The sequence below is a fragment of the Harpia harpyja genome, chromosome 8 (genome assembly GCF_026419915.1).
Source record: "Harpia harpyja isolate bHarHar1 chromosome 8, bHarHar1 primary haplotype, whole genome shotgun sequence".
NCBI lineage: Eukaryota > Metazoa > Chordata > Aves > Accipitriformes > Accipitridae > Harpia > Harpia harpyja.
Window position 1 is genome coordinate 44590341 of NC_068947.1, and position 13939 is coordinate 44604279.

Consider the following 13939-nt stretch of genomic DNA (forward strand, 5'->3'; position numbering starts at 1 on the left):
CCCAACAGAACACAAACACTTATTTTAAAATTTGTTGTCCAGTATATTATTTACATATGTATATTTTAAATCATTAGTTTATACTAGGATGCAAACATCCACAAAGGGTGTCTCAACTGCAAGAGACTAGTGTGTAAGGCAAATTTCCCAATAAGGAAATTTATTTTATGAAATGAGAACTTTTAATGAGGGGGATGTGAGTTCTGCTTATTACTGCACGGAGTAATTATTTTTTTTTATCTGATGCTTAAAATGCTGACTTGCTTTGCGAGTTTTAATAAAAGTCATATATGATGAATGATGTTGCCAGTTCTGGGTTAACGGGCAAAATTTCAAATGGATAACCCAATGTATTTAGCTGTGATGCTGAGTAAACATACACAGATAATATATTCTTTTGAAAATTAATTAATCTGGAACAGTAATGTTGTTTGTGACCATGATTTCACAACTACTAAGCTGCTGAAAATTCTTCCTGGTGATGTAGGGATATTGGCGCTCATAAATGTTATGAAATCCTGTGTGAGTTTGATGACAGTAAATGGCATGAGAAATTTTAACAAATTTATGTTGGTTAATTTAAGATTTAAGACTGGATTAACATTCAGTTCCGGTTGGAGTAATTTTAATTCAGCACTAAAATTCAATTTTCTTTTATCATGAAACCTCAGTTTAAGAAAATAATTTTCTGTCTTGAATTATATTCTTTCCATATCTAGATGTTCTTGGAAATCACTTATCAAAACATCAGTCTTGTGTAAAAAGTATTAATGCTTTCTGTGGCAGTAACTATTCGAATGTGCAAGATGATAGTTGTTAATTCTGTCCGTTCATTTCTAATCTTGTAACGGTAGCTAACTGCAATGTCTCAGATTGTTAGGAAGGTGCAGGATTTTTAGGTGGGAGTGAAGAAGTTGCGATCCTATTAAATCGTTGACAGGTTTTTGTTTCTTTTTGTTTTTTTTCTTGACTGCATATCCTGAAAAACAATTGTAAATGAGCACTGACCTGACAATACCACAATATTAGTGAGCTTTACTTGAAGTTAGCCTTAAAACTCTGGGTCCCAGAGTTCAGCTACTAGAAAACATAGCATAATGAACTGTGAGCTGGACTCTGATGTGTCACCGTTTTTGAGATGCACTCTTCTTTCTTCTTCTCTTTTTCTAGATTTAACAGCTATTTCAGGTATTCTTTGAAGTCAGTATCTGTTACTGTTGGCATTTCAATGGCATATAATTGTGCATGTAGTGTGACTGTTAATCCTCTTTTGTTCTTAATCTAAATGCATCAATAACTTAACCGGCTCAAGGGACTATGACTTGGGTTTTGTTAGTTAGTAGTTTGGGATGTTTTTTGTATTGCCGTAGTGTATATTCATTCCGCCCCCGCCGCTGCCCCCCCTTCACACTGCCTGTAAAGTCGGAAATAAAGCACGTAATTTCAGATGCAACACCAGAATTTGGAACTCTTCAAATTTACGTCAGCCAGGAAATTATAGTTTTGCAGATGGAAAGCTTTCAGAAAGAAATGGAAAGATGAACCACAAGAGATGTGGTATAGGGGTCAAAGCAACAAGACTGAGGCAGAACTTCTCAGTTACTAATCCGGGTCCTGCTTTTGTCTTTTATTCATCTTTAACAAGTAAAATTTTGTGCCTGAACTTCAGATTTATTAAAATGGAAAAGCAGTGTTGACTTACTGTAACAGATTATTTTGAGAATTAGTATTAACCCAAAGAGGTTTTAATAGCATGTATGGTAACTATGCAAAATAAACCAAGACAACTACTGCTTTTTATAATTTGTGATTTTTTAAATGACAGTGTCATTGAAATTTGATTATTTGATATTTGATATTAAATGATAACAAGTTGAATTGATGGGAGAGATCCTGTGACTTTATGAATCTGAGTTTTAAATGTGTACTTTAAGCATTGCTGCTAGAACATTACTGCTTGACCACAGTTATTGAGCTGTTTTTAAAATAACCGGTGTTATAAAAAAACCTCATTACTACAGAGATAAACAGGACAGTGTTTTTCTTCCCCCTCCCTGCCCCCCGCCGGGGGCAGGTGATGTGTTTGCATTGTCTGTTTGGAGTGTCAGTACCAGTAGTCGTTACCATTGCAGCCTACTGCTAGGATTTAGCAAGTGAAAAATTGTAGCAGGAGTTAATTGAGCTCCTGAAAAATGTCTTTTAGAGCCCTGCCTGCCTTCCCCCCATTTCCCGTGGGAAGATTAGGCACAAACAAGGTAGCGCAGCTTGCCCAAGTTCTGAAAATCTCTGGTCAGGCTGCTACTAGCACTGATTACCCCAGCCATGTGTGTTTAGTTTGTACGAGGCAAATCCTACTAAGTTATCACTGCCATGCTGTGTTTACTGTTGATGGAAGTGTTATAGTTAGAGGGCTGAGTTTTTGTCTTGGCTATTTAATCTGCATCCTTCAAGTGACTGAGGAGTTTGCAGAAGTTCTGATTCCCTGAATGAGACAGTTGCTTCAGCTCTGTAAGTTTGTAACCCTTAAGTCATCTTTTTACACGTTACAGTTTAATGATAATACTTGTTTTAGATTAAGGGAACAATCTGAGTTTTCTTTAAGCAATTACAATAGATAAATCCTGTCTATAACTTATGGGTTTTTTATTCTGTATGTAACATCACAGTGTGTAGGTTTAAGGTGGACCTCTTTTATGGATGCTTTTTTCTGGGGGGGGCAGTTGGGAAAATAGGTGCTTTTCTGGTATCTGATTCACCTGGGGCAGTGCTAGTGCTGCTGTTTTGACCAGAACTGGGTATAATTGTGCAAGGATCCAATTCATACAAACTTTTTTAAACTTCAATTAGTTATTATTTTTGGTATGACAGAAAATGGCACTCAGCCAACAATAACACTTCATGTTACTCAGAGGAGACTGGTTAGTCGTAAATGTCATTTTCCCATAACATTTACAGGAACTGGATGTTCTCTAAAACAATTTTAACACACATTTTATATAGAAATAAATGTCTGGGGGCACATTTTCATCCACGGGCAGAATAGGCACTGTGCCTATCTCTTAAGCTAATCATGGCCTTGTTTGTATATTATCAGTCAGCAGCGGTGATAAAATTTAGAACTTTCCATACTGCCACGTGCACTTCCTCTGTTGAACTGAAGGCATCCTCCTTGTGGCTTCCAGTCCTGGATAAACTGCTCAGTCACACAGTAGCCACTCACTTTTAGACAGGTGGAAGTTGGCTGCAAACTTTAGTATGTTCTCCTCATGCTCAGTGCACATGACAAGAATTTATGTGATGAAATTGTGATTAGAACCACATAGATTAAACATTGTAAGTTAAATAAAGGTACGTTAGTACTGAATGGGGCTGTTTGCCATCATTTGGAGAAATGGGGCTAGTTAAAAACAATTAGACAAACATTCCTTAGGAATGATGTAGGTGGTGTCACTCCTGTGCAGGAGGATAAAATTCCATGACTTCTTGAGGGTCCTGTTTGTACCCATGAAATCTTTATTACATACATACATCCTAAAACAAAAGCAATCCCTTTTTCTGGTGTGCTTACTTTCTGAAGTAGCTCTGTGTATGTGTATAATAAACTCTGAGTGTTTGAAGACTGGGCTTGGGTGGCACCCCATTCCGTTTTTTGGCAGAAAAAAAGAACCTTAATTGTTACTGCAAATTTAGCTTGAGATACTTAATTTTTCCTTGATGCAAAGTTGCATGAAGCAGTGTAGTTGAGGATTTCCAAATAGGCAAAAGACTTTAATCAGGTTTGCTGATACAGTTGCAACTTTTTCTAGTAGCCAAGACTGGAAGTAATAAAAGCAGTAATAACACTAATGTCAAACAGAGATTTCACTTTGAAGCTAAATACGCATCTTTTTTTTTCTCTGTAGACCTGATAATGTGAGGGTGTTCATTTTCTCTAAGACGGACTTGGCCAGCACTTTGTCTTGGAGGATGCAGGTGAAAGAGAGGTTGTGGCAATGCATTGCAGCATGGTTAACTAGCTAACAATGGCTTTGAAGCTACAAGTGATGAAGAATGCTGCTAGTTTCCTGTTTTGCAGTATGTGACCTTCAGAAATTGTATTAAAACTATTTCTGATGAATTACAAATTGCTTCTGGGTACAGTTCTAGGTATGGAAGCTCTGTAGTTCTGGGGACTTTGCTACCTGGAGGTAATTCACTTTTTTGCTCTCTGTCCTAATCCTGCTAAATGTCTTGCTGCATGTTTCCTATATCTGAATGTGTTGGGACCTGAAGTGTGGGATGTTTGAAAGTTGCATTTTCCCTTGTCTCAGTAGGACCTGGGGCCACATTGGCCTGGGAGCACTTGGTGAATCATCTAAAGGTGCAAAGTCAATGCATGTTTCTTTAAAGTGTGTTAATCCTTAGCATAGGTGCTCTTCTTCAGGATTTAAGTTTACATGGTTTCTCCAAACTGATCTTCTTCAAAGAGGATTAACACATTGTTTTAGACTGCAAGATAGGAAGCTACAGTAGAGAGCTAAAGGTGATAGAGAATTTTTTTAATGGTTGTAGTTCTAACCAAGGTTTACTTCATAGATTTAATTTCACATATTTAAATAATTTAAATAACAAATACTGATTTAAGTAGCCTCTTCAGCTGTGATGAATTGTTTAAAGAACATCTTTTACTGTCAGATCTGTTGATTATGATGTGTTGAAGTAAGATTTTTCATTCTTCTGCAGCCTTGGTAGTTTACCGCATTAAAGATCACATACCCTGCTTAAGCATGAAAGAAAATTGGGTCCTTTAGTCATATGTCCACTCAATTTGTATCTAGAATCAGCTTTTTTTTTTTTTTTTTAAAGTTACCAGCATGTGTGTTCAGCAGCTGGAGTAACTGTTGCTTGCTTTGGAAAATAAATGTTTCTCTATTTCTTAGGAAAAAACCCTGAATTGTTATGATGAAAAAGTGGATTTAACTAGTTCTATCTGTTCTATGACCAATGGTTTCTTGAACTCTTTTAAAATTGGTCTGAACAGTCTTCCCAAAGCCAAGAGAGATACTTACTTTTTCCATCTTCAGTTGTTTTCCAGTTTTCTTTCTCTGCCTTTCAAAAACTGTCATACAAAAAATGCTTTTTTAGGAAAGAGGAGAGTCATGTGTATGTATGCTTCCCTTGCCCCTTCATATGAAGACTTTTAGACTCCCAGGTGTTCCCTGTTCATTCAGTCTAACATTCTCTGCCTCGTTATTGTACCCGAAATTGATTTATAACTCAGTATCATTATGTGACTGAAGGGCATTTGGCTACATGCCCTAATTGATCTCTTTTCTTGCCTCTTGGCTTATGGTCTGTGATGTTTAGGTTATATTTTCCTATTTTCAGATGTCACTCTGAAAATGAAGGAGCTGTAGCATGCTTTCATGTACGGCATGTTTCTGATGTAATACATTTTAGCTTTTATCATTAATTTATAATGTGGTTTCAAATGCTGAAAATAGAGACACAATTATCTCTAGACAGAACTTGCTAGTTGTTTGGTTAACTGCATTAGCCTAGATATGAGGGGGTTATTTACAGGTTATAAAATGTTACCTTGTCAAATTCTGATTCCCCCCCACCCAGTTAATCCTGACTGAAATAGAAGAATTTTGCTATTTACAAAGATGGCAGTAATCATTTAGAGCTTTAAGCAGAGGATGGGAACAAAGCAAGGGCAAGCTGACACTTTTCAAAGTGGCTGCTTCTTTGTATACTGTTATATTTTCTTCCCTCCTCCTTTATAGGGGTTAGCAAAATATGTAAGCTTGAAGATTTTTGTCAGCTGTTGTCTGCTTCTTTCCCAAAGGGAATCAACTGTGCACCTCCTAGCACAAGCCTGAACATTCTCCACTGCTTGGTGGTGTCCCCGCACCACCTTCATAGTCAGTCTATTTTACCTATCTTGAATTGACCTATATTGAAGCTGTACTTGCTGACTTCGCTTCAGAGGCTTTTTATCCCCCTGCTCTGCTAACACACCTGCAAGCAAATGCACATACCCATTTATATATTAGATATGTTTTTAGAAACATGTATTTTAGGAGAAGTTTTAAGCCTGCCAAGGTTCATGGTGGCCTTTTCATTGAGTATTTCATTCAGTATTTAATTTGGGAGTGACAGGGGCTGCTAGTGAAAAGCCTTTTCTCTTTGCATCAAGGAGTATATGGTACTATCTTGCAAGTTAAGAAAATGTTTCAGCTTTGAGTATTAACAAACTGCCATTTTTTTTCCCCACCTTCCTACACGGAAGTTAGTATGTTCAGCATTAGATTTCAGCTATTTAGGTCAGGGGTTGGCTGCCCCAAATGTGGAGCTGTTGTACCCCCAGGTTCAAGTGACCAAAGTTTAAAAAAGAAATTAGGTTCATATAATTCATTTTCCTCTCCTCTGGGTAGGGATCTGAAACAGAATGGCTCTGCTGAGGTTGAGAATGTGCTTGACTGGGGGGAGCATTCTGAAGTTGGAAACAAAAACAACTGTGGCATACATTAGGCTTCTTCTGAGAAACCTCTGTGTAGCTAAGTAGAATAGAATCATGTTTGGGAATGTGATGGGTGACATTAGTTTCGGGTAATCCAAACTTAATAGTGATAAAATTTCCTAATTTTCTTTATGATTTGACTTAAAGTTATGCATATTTTACTAGAATATTGATTAAATCCATAAAAAGTTGACGGAATTCAGTCAGCTTATACTTTCTCTAAGATGGTTTTGTCCGTGTGCTGAAATCCAATATGTAGTGAAAATATGAGTTTTATGAGTGTATTACTTTCCACTTTTAAACAGCCAATCTTGTGTGGTTTTTTTCATGGTAGTAGCAATATGCTGCTTCATTTCAGTTTTTAAATTTTTTCCTTTTTCTCTTATGCTCTCATTACAGTAGTTGCTATGCAAACACTAGATAAGTCTCCAATAAAAAAAGGACAAAGTTTTAAATCCACTATCTGCAATGAATTTGAAAGAAATTGCTTTGAATATTAGGTTTAAGGCAGATCTTTAAGAACTCTAACCTATAATTTCTGGAGTGCAATTGTTGTGTTCCTTCCCAGGCCTTTGGAAGCCTATAAAGGACAACGAAATTCGGTTGATGTGTTGTTTCACATCCCTGAAATGTATGCAAGATTAATGTTTTTCTTGTCAGAAGTATTCCATTTTTTCCACCCACATTTTCAGTCATGTTCACTTGAGCTTTGTGTACCCTACCTGAAATACATCTGTAGAGGTTTGTTGAAGCTTGAGTATGAGCAGTTAGGTGGTTGTGGGCTCTGGCTGCTCAGCTTCTGTGAGCATAGAGTGTGAAGCAAAATGGCTCAAGTTCTCTTTATTTACCTCAGCAGCCACTCTCTGGTGGTCACCCATAGGTCCCCTGCCCAGTTCGTGACTGAAGTCAAGCAGTTGTGTTACATCATTGTGACATGCACGATGTAGCAGAAAGGGTGACTTCTGCAACAGGCAAAAAGTATGTTCATTTATCAACTTGAATGACCAAGGTTACAAGACTTTGAGTTGTGTTGAAATATTGTCTAGCAAGGTTGGTTTGAACTTGCACCCCCAAGCTTTCCATTTTGTTATTAAAGGAGGGTTATACAATGATGTTGCTGGGTGTTTGCACAGCTAGCATTCATTTATTGCATGAACGTTCACCTCTTCACTGTCACCTCAGTTCTGTTGCTCTGGTGAGGAGGCAGTGCTTTGGGAGGTGTTGGTTTTGTACTGTTTTTAACTGGAGGCTACAGACTGCCACAGAAAATCTTCAAATATATTTTCCTTGAATTTGTGAACACTTGAGGAAAGTGAGCTGTGAATACCTGAGTGTGCTCCATTGGTCCATCAGTGTGAGTGCTGTTACTGACCTTCCAGAAACAACATGGTGCCCTGGACGTGCAGCAAAGCGATTTTTGTCTTGCTGACAGAAAATGCAGCAAACCTCAAAATCAGCATAACATACTGAAAGGTGTTAAGACTCAAAATGTCCATTACTTCACTTAAATCACAAGACTGGGCACTACATTTAGAATTTTTCAGCAATGCCTCTTACCTTCTTGGAGCTGAGTAATACAGTCTATTGAATGGCTGAACTAATCAAGCTTTCAGCCACTTCAAAAAAGCTCAACATAAACCTCAAGGATGCTATGGCAGAATCCATTCAATATGAGAAAAACAAACCTAAGCAATTAAAAATAATTTATTTTTATTGGTAAGGAATAGTTTCTAAGTTCAAATCAACTTGATGACAGGCTAAAGTATTAAGGGGAACTATTAATGAGTCAGAACTAAAATTTTATAAGATGGTTTTTAAAGATCTGTCTTCCTACACTGTAAACTCCTTAGGATTCTCTGACTTAGCTATTTTAATTGCTTCTTAAATGAAGTGTACTCAGGTAATAACCACACCCAGGATTTGAGAGAAGCTATTTGCAGGAGAGGTCCAGAGGAGCAGTGGCTTCTCACTTGTCCATGCCAAACTACACCTGGTAAAGAATTTTTCCTGAAGAGAAGTGCCAGCCTTTTAAGAACTGCTACAGAGGGGAAACTTGCTGGGAGTAAAACCAGGCTGGTTTTTCACCCCATGACAATGGCAAATGTGATAATTCATCACAGTATTAGGTAAATAATACGAAAGTGCTGTTACTCAGCAAAAATCAAGCAATAACTTGATTTTACTAGTACTGGTGGGGAAAATAAAATAAGTCTAAGTTACATCCCTTGGTCTTCTGGATCAAACCTCTAAAAATTGTGCTGTCAGCAGTTATGTGACATTTGTCAGTGGAGGGAAGGGAAGTGACAGGGAAGGAACAAAGGGTCAATGCAGTTTGATGGGAAGTTGACTTTAATTTCTGGAGGATATACTTGTTCTTAAAATGCTTTCTCTTTATGTTAGATGTTGTAAAAAAAGTACTATATAAAGAAATTTAAGTGAAGAAATGCCGTTGTTGAAGACTGAATTATGCGATAATTCTTTTCCTTTACTGCCTCCTTTTACTGTTAAGTGATGCAAGCTAATGTTTTAATTGCTTAAAATTAGATGTTCTCAATACATATTAAGAAATCTGATAAAACAAAGGAGTGTAATACTGGAGGTTGGGGGAAACAACAGACATTTTAATCATCATACCTCAGTCTAATTATTTTGGACTTTTACCAGTATAAATGAGAGCAAAATTGATCCTGTATTAAGTGAAGAATGTTTTCCCTTTCAATCTAAGACAGACAGACTATGGGAAATGGAATTCTTCTGGCTTTTGGTAGATGTTATGATTTGTATTAGGGTAGCAGCATTCACAATACAGATGGTACTTTAGATATTGCTAAAGCAGAAATTAATGATAACTGTTACCCTCCTCTGTTGGATTTGGAGGAGCTGAAATAGTGTCTTACCTATGGGTAGGCTTTTTTCTTTTTCTAGTTACTGCCTTTATCAAATATATGCATTTATTGCATGTATAGCATTTCTATGAATTGCTATTTCTATTTTTTCTTCATCATATTGTAGTCCTCTGACTTCAGGTTATCCTTTCTACTCAGACACATTTTTTGAGGTCTGTTACTTAACTTTGGTTCATAACATATCTTTTCATAACGTAGCTAACTTTTCCACTTTATAAGTTGACAATGTATTTATTAAGTAGTAAATCCACTGGATATAGGATATGTAGGAAACCAAGTAATCATTTATCGGTGAAGAGATCTAAAAATGCTAGGACATAGGTTGCAAGTCTGCAGATATGACAGACTAGCAAGCAGAAAACATTGTAAAGGGCTTAGGATACTGATCCAGGGTATTGGTGTTCTACTATAGACTTACATTTGTTCTGGTTGCTAGGATTCTTTTCATTTTATATATACTATACGGTGCCCTCTTCCCTGATGCTATAGCTAGGCAGACTTAAGGCATCAACAGAGGTGTAAACTTTGCTTGTTATAAGAAAGATTATCTTGGAAACATGGATGTGACCTTTATCTAAATGCCAAGGTTAATAATACACAAATACCTTAATTATCTTTGAAATGAAATGTGTCTCTATATATTTACATTTTTAGAAGCATGGGGAAAATAACTGCTTAATATTTTCTTGTTGTTTAAAGCAAAAAAAAAAAGAAAAGAAAATGTTTACACATATTTTGACTCGGTCTCTAAATCCATGTATGCCTGATAGTACAGCAATGCATGCGATTATATCAGCTTTGATTTTTCTTAAATACATACTTGAACAAGGATTTTGCAGATTTAAAAAACTAAGTGAAGGGGGGAAAAAAAAACCAAAACCCTTTCTGCTGTCCTAACATTTAATGCTGATTTAATTTTGTACTAAGGAAAATGAAAACATACAACAAAAACATGTTTTACTTTTAAGAAGAGTTTGAGTTTCAAGGTCTTAAGGAGTCTAACTTTTCTAACGTTTTAAATTACACGTAAGACTCTGGAGAGTAATGCTTAGTAGTCTGAATTTGCAAGTAGGACAGTACAATTGACTTAATTGCAGTTGTTCCTATAAACAAGGATTTGACAGGGTTTGGCCCTTAATCAACAGAGGGGACAGTGTAATTTTGTATACTATGCAGATGTGAATTATAAACACACTAAGGTCTAATCTTTCAAGGTGCTTAGTGCCTCGTCAGAACTGTTTTCGATTCTCTTTTTTTAGGGTTAATAACTGCAATACTTTTCAGCATCTTGCAGAATAAGCCTCGAAGAGACCAGTGGGTTATCTGATTTTGAAAGCCTTATTTGTTTGATGACCAGGATTTAAAGTTTTTTCATCAAAGTCTGACATTTCTGTCCACTTGTGATTTGACACTTGCACACAAGACACAGAAGAGGGAAGCAGTGTGTAGGAGTTGAAAAGTTTGTTAGTAATTAAACTACTTACAATTGTTTCTTTCAGACATAGCATAATCTTATTGCAAAGTAATGTTTGTGGCAATTTATATGTCCTTCTGTAAACTACAGTAAAAGTCGTTCGAAAGTATAGTAAATGCTTAGAGACATATGGACATACATGTCTACTAATATATAGCATATGCATATAAATGCAGCATAAAGAGAGGCAGTAGCTCTACCTAATATATTACAATACTGTTGGACTCTTTCCACAGCTTTAAATGCAGGCATCATTTTATCCGACCATTTGGAAAGTGTGTGTAATTCATAACTACCTCCTCCTTTAACATTAAATTAATTCCTCATCTGTTGGCTCTGTAGGAATTGTTTAAAATACAGTTTTTAACGCTTGAAATAGTCATCCTACTTCCGAGTAACCAGACATCTTCTAGATCTCCTGGTGCTGTTTTGGGGTATTTCATTGTTTCTCAGTCCTCACCCCTTTTTTTGGAAGCGACTTTTTTAAAAAAGTATGTCAATAGGAAAAAGCAAGAAGCGCCAATGCGTGCCAGAAGAAGTTTGCTTCCCACCCTCTCCCTTACCTTGCGCTCCCGGACTATAGAAATCCTGGGTCAGCTATTGCTCCATGGTGCGAGGCGTTCAGCTGTAGCATCAGAGATGTGAGCATTCCAGCAGTCCCACTAAACAATGAGAGATAGGCTCTTTGCATGCCCCAAGCCTATGGAGCATTACGTCATTGCCTTGCCATATAAGGCGGTCTGTGTTGTGCAGACTCGTCGTGTCTGACTGGTGTACTTTAGTGATAGCCAGAACTTAGAAAGCTTATTAATGTGTTCTGGCTCCAGCTGACGCTCAGGACTGTGTGAAATATTTCATTTGTCTACTAGTTCATGGCCAAGAAGAATGTGCGGAAGGTTTGGGTTAGGGCAGTTCCTTTCTATTATTGATAATAAAGTCATTAGAAGTTGTTAGCTGATTAGTTATAATGTTTTCCACTTAGTCTCACAGCCTCGAATTTGAGAAGGGAAAAATTAAATTCCAGGTCATCTTCTTTAATTAGTTGTTCTAAGGGAGCTTTTTCTTTTTTTCTTACTTTCTTTTTTTTAATATGACAAAAAATGTGAATTTAGCTGAACTCCTCAGAGAGTGATATGAACTTCGAGCCTTGCTTTTTTTTTTTTTTTCCTTCTGTAAAGAGTCGGGGTCCTCAGAGGATAGTATTTTATTTCCTGATGATGTAACTACAAAACAATTCTCTAAGTGATGATGGGAAGGCCAGATGAAATCTGATTTTTTTTTTTTCTCTTCAATGTTTTTGCTACAAAACCCTTTCCTTTTCATATGTTTGTGTTTCAGCTAACACAATTAAGCAGTCCAACCAACTATTTTTAGTAAGAAAGTCTTAAAGAAATGAGTCGTTTGTTTTAATGTTTAGGAAAGAGGCAGGAAGCCAAAAAGTAGGGTTTAGATTGAAGAGCTTAAATGTATCTCCTGTATTCCCTGTCCTTCAGTGTGCACCCTGAATAAACATTGAGAACACAAGGAAGAAATACTTGAAATAGGCACAAAACACTTTGAAATTCCTCTAAGGGTTAACAGGAGTTAATGAAATAAAGTCCTTTTGTGTTGATGGGTAAATTAGACCATTGAAAGGAATTCTACCCTATTTTGTGCAGCTCTGTTAAAGTAGGTGCATCCACAACTCATTTGCAGAATTCAGATTTTAGTCTTCCGATAAACTTCAGTATAGCTTAAGCTGTCCTACTGCCTGCTTCTTGCGTGTTTTATCATACTTGAACATGCTAACATAAGGCAATTTACTTATTTGGAGGTGTTGTCTGTAGGTATGAAGACAAATGGTGATTAAAATATTTGCATTTCATTGAAGAGACAGACATCTCTTAGCTACCTTGCACATATTTACCCTGAGTGTAACCTGAAAAAGACACTTATTCTTCAGTTGGAAAATTCCAGCCAGCCCTTTGCACTGTGACTGAGTAAAGGCTTACTCAGAAGTGTGCTACTTGTGTATATGGATGATCCTGCTGTGTCCCCCTTATAAGGTTCTCAGGAAGTTCAGATTTGGGTACTTAATCAGAAAACTTCCAAATCTATTTAATAGTGCAATACCTGTATACTGACCCTTCCAAAATGGTTTCAGAGATAATGAAATGTCTTATTTGAATATGCCAATGGACAGACCAGGATAATATTTTATTTCCTATTCTAGGGAGATTTAATAATCAAATCCAAACCAAAAAAATAACCTGTCCTTTAGCTAAAATTGAACTGTTCAGTTACTTGGCTAATGTTTTTGGGAACTAATATTTTATATAGTTTTTTTCAAAAGTATTGTGTCAGTGTGGATCATCTGAATTACATAAAAGCTCATCCAGGTGACCTCGGTATGGGGAAGGTGAAGTTGACTTCAGCTACAAACTCACCTTTTCTGCTGGGACTCTGTTTAAAAAGACAAGACAACTGCAGGTGTAAGATACTGTCTTAGAGCAGGCTGTGGAGGATGCTGTATCCAGCTAAGATTTGCAGGGGGAGTCAGATAAGTAGATCTGTGAAAGGTAGCTAGGAGTTAAATATGCATGCATTCTTTTTTACGTGTGCATGTGTGTGTGTGTGTGTGCGCAAGCATACAAATGCTTAGAGTGAAAACTACTGTTTCTGTATTTTACTCAGTTAATTTTTTTTTCCTTCCCTTTGCAATTGTTTCTGGTTTTTTTTCCTGCATCTTCCCCTTCACCTGCACACACCTTATCTCTCTAGTCTATCTCTATATGAAAATTGCCTGCATTTTTGTCCTCCCACATGAAACACTTGTTGTAGACCGTAAACAGCTTTGAAGAAGAGGACTTGTCAAAAGCCGGTAATCAAAAATCCATCCTTACGGTCCAGTTCTCTTCTGGACTTGCTAGGAACACAGCTCAGATAGTGCTGGTGATAAGTTTATTGGCAGTCTGGGGGCAGGCTAGAGCAGGGAATAGGGAATGCAAATCCTCCTGTTTATAAATCTGCGTTTACATCTGGGGATGGCCAAAGTATGAACTTCTAGTTTCTTAA

The 13939-nt window shown here is 36.9% G+C and overlaps 2 protein-coding genes across 7 annotated transcripts in view; one reads left to right on the plus strand and one right to left on the minus strand.

The window, feature by feature from the left end:
* CMSS1 (cms1 ribosomal small subunit homolog) overlaps positions 1 to 13939 on the plus strand; it is a 244276-nt gene that overhangs the window by 27016 nt on the left and 203321 nt on the right. The window lies entirely within an intron of this gene.
* FILIP1L (filamin A interacting protein 1 like) overlaps positions 1 to 13939 on the minus strand; it is a 159711-nt gene that overhangs the window by 25235 nt on the left and 120537 nt on the right. The window contains exons 1-2 of one of the 5 annotated variants that reach the window (XM_052793844.1): positions 11449 to 11572; positions 5049 to 5098 (exon numbers count right to left, since the gene is read on the minus strand). The exons of 3 other annotated variants lie outside the window; for them this stretch is intronic. The gene's annotated coding sequence lies outside the window, so the exon portion shown is untranslated. Of the gene's footprint in view, positions 1 to 5048; positions 5099 to 11448; positions 11684 to 13939 lie in introns of those variants that run through there. One more of the 5 variants, XM_052793843.1, reaches the window with a different exon arrangement.